Consider the following 2,597-nt stretch of genomic DNA (forward strand, 5'->3'; position numbering starts at 1 on the left):
GTAGTGGCTGCCTAGCGAACCTGGTGGAGAAAAGAATTCTGGGTTCAGGAGGAAATGCTGCGGTGGTGTATTAGAAATGTCTGCTATGGATATGTGATTGGAGAATGCTATGCTGTGTGTTCTGTGCTCGCCATCTTGCGCTAATCTTAGCCTCTGTGTAGGGTGGCTTTATTTTCATGTTGTGGCTGGTAGGGAAGCAGGGGGTGGGGGAGGGTTGGAATTCTCCTAGGAAATAACCAGCTGGAAACACGGAGAGGGAGTTTCCATCTGGACACATCCAAGGCTGACAGAATGGCCATTTAAGAGCAGAGTCAAGGGGTTGTGTGTAAGATTGGCAACTGGGAAAATGAAATGCCCGTTATGGAACCAGCAAGCACATGTTCCTGAAATGTATTATATCTGTGTTTCCTCTACCCAGCTCTCAATTGACAATCTAGGGTCAGGGAACCTAGTCATGGCTTTGAGAATTAATACTAATTTGGAAAGGCAGCTCATCTTTTTGTCTTACTTTTCTTTGTAAGAGGAGGAAAGGAAATACTTCCTTGACTTAGGTAACATGGGAGTTTTGTGATCAAACAAAGAGATAAAAAAATTACACTTTAAAAAAATATTTTACAAATGTAAGGTATGATTTCATGGTATGTTAAAACATAAGAGACCAAGCCTATACTGTCAGATGCTATTAAATCCTGAATATACCAAAATAATACTTTAAATTCCACATGTCAACTAATTTTAATCATAGTTAAAATTCATCATCATAAATCTTGCTCTGTAACTCCATTTCAAGATTTTCTCTTCAGGCATTTCCTACCTGTCTTTCTCAGGGGTAGAACACATATTTTGTTACAATGCGAGTAAGAGAGATGATGTGGCAAAGTAGAAGTGTGGTTGTTGGGCTTAGAGAAGAGAAAGGGGAAGTGGGGTTCAAGGCATTTTCCTTTTTTTAAAAATTTATTTTGAGAGAGTGAGAGAGCATGAGTGAGGGAGGGGCAGAGAGAGAGGAAGAGAGAACCCACAGTCAGTGCAGAGCCCAATGCAGGCTTTGATCTCCTGAACCATGAGATCATGGCCTGAGGCCTTAACCGACTGAGCCACCCAGGGGCCCCTCAGGTATTTTCTTAATGTTGGGGAAAAGCAGGTAAAAGTCCATGACATTAATGCCGGGGAGATTTTGCTGGATTTTGGAAAATTGATTGGCCAATGTGGTGATAAAGGATACGAGAAGACATAGGAACCAACGTTGAGTGTCAGGCTATGGCAGGGACATGGCAGGCACATGGCAGAGCAGCCCTGTTACCTGGAGACCTAGGCCGAGTTTTGGACGGGGCCTCAAGCAGGAGCAGGTTAGGAAGAAGGAATTGGTTGGTGTTCAAAAGGAAATAAAGGGAAAGTACAAAGAAGCTTCACGGGTACACAGTTAGCACATGATCCTCCGTCCCCACACTAAAGCCAGCCAGGTAGGTGCCCCCCTGCACACTGCCAACATTATTTGTTCGTTCAGCTTGTCAGGCTGTCCTTGATGCTCCTTTTTACGGAATTCCACCCGTGCAGAAATGGTGGTAAGGTAGGGGGACACACCTGGGGCTGTCCTGCATAATCAAGAAAAACGGTTGAGATGCAAAACCAACTACTGCCCTTCCTTCATTTCTGCTCTGAGCCCCTTTTGTCCTCTTCCTCTTCGTCTCCACCCCGTCTCCTCCCCTTAAGGCTCCAGAGGCCTCTGGACTCCTGGGACTTTTCCTTATATGTGTACTCTTAACTGTCTGCTGGGGATAACTGTTAATCAGCCGCTTAATGGCCTGCTCTCCCTCTCAGTAGTGTCCTCCCCCCCACCACCTCCCACCCCCCAGAGCCTGACAGATACAGGTGCATCCACGTGGCAAAGCTTTGAAGACACCTGTTTGCTGGCTGTGTGGCCTTGGGCAAGCTCTGTCTTTTCTGAGGGTCTGGCTGGCTGAGGCTGGGGAGGAGTGCTGGGGTCAGACAGTTGTGAAGGCACCAAGTCTGAAATTTACTGGAGATTGCAGAGGTTTGGAAGCAAGCTGCAGTGCGCTGCAGGAAGCCATGTGGACAGGGAAAGAGCGCAGGTGGGCCCTCACAGGGGCGGCAGGAATGTTCCTTCTCTCCTGCATCATTCTCAGGCACTGGCTTCTAAGCTAGGCCTCAGGCAGGGACTCAGGGAGCGCCTCCTAATGACCGCTTGTGCTTGTCTCTCCTCAGGACATCAAACAGAGTCTTCCTCTTAGACCAGAGTGACCAGTACCACCACCGCGACAACCAGTGCCAGAGGAGCAGTAAGGACCAGAGCAGCCCCTACAGTAAGGGCCAGAGCAGCGGGTCAGCTGTTAACAAGCAGCTGCATGGCTCCCGCTTTTCTTATAACCCAACTTTTGCATTTGTGTTTCCCCATGGAAACTTTTTTTTTTTTTTTAATTTCGGAAGCACTATGGCAAAACTGCTGATTTTTACTTGAGAGGGAGAAAGTTATTTTGGTCCTTTCAGGAGTAGATTGCCTTTTAACCCCTTATGAAACTCACATAGGCAGGGGCTCCCCTCATGCCTTCCTCCTTTAATCCGAAAGAAATAAAGGAGGA

General features: G+C 47.1%; 1 long non-coding RNA gene across 1 annotated transcript in view; it reads left to right on the forward strand.

Annotated features, from left to right (window-relative positions):
* The window catches only part of LOC120246716, a 10,338-nt gene extending 7,866 nt beyond the window's left edge, over positions 1-2,472 (forward strand). The window contains exons 2-3 of the long non-coding RNA XR_005532114.1: positions 1,972-1,973; positions 2,323-2,472. This is a non-coding gene — a long non-coding RNA (uncharacterized LOC120246716). The remainder of the gene's footprint in view (positions 1-1,971; positions 1,974-2,322) is intronic.
* Positions 2,473-2,597: the final 125 nt, after the last annotated feature.

Source organism: Hyaena hyaena, unplaced genomic scaffold, assembly GCF_003009895.1.
Source record: "Hyaena hyaena isolate Hyena2069 unplaced genomic scaffold, ASM300989v1 scaffold_491, whole genome shotgun sequence".
Taxonomy (NCBI): Eukaryota; Metazoa; Chordata; class Mammalia; order Carnivora; family Hyaenidae; genus Hyaena; species Hyaena hyaena.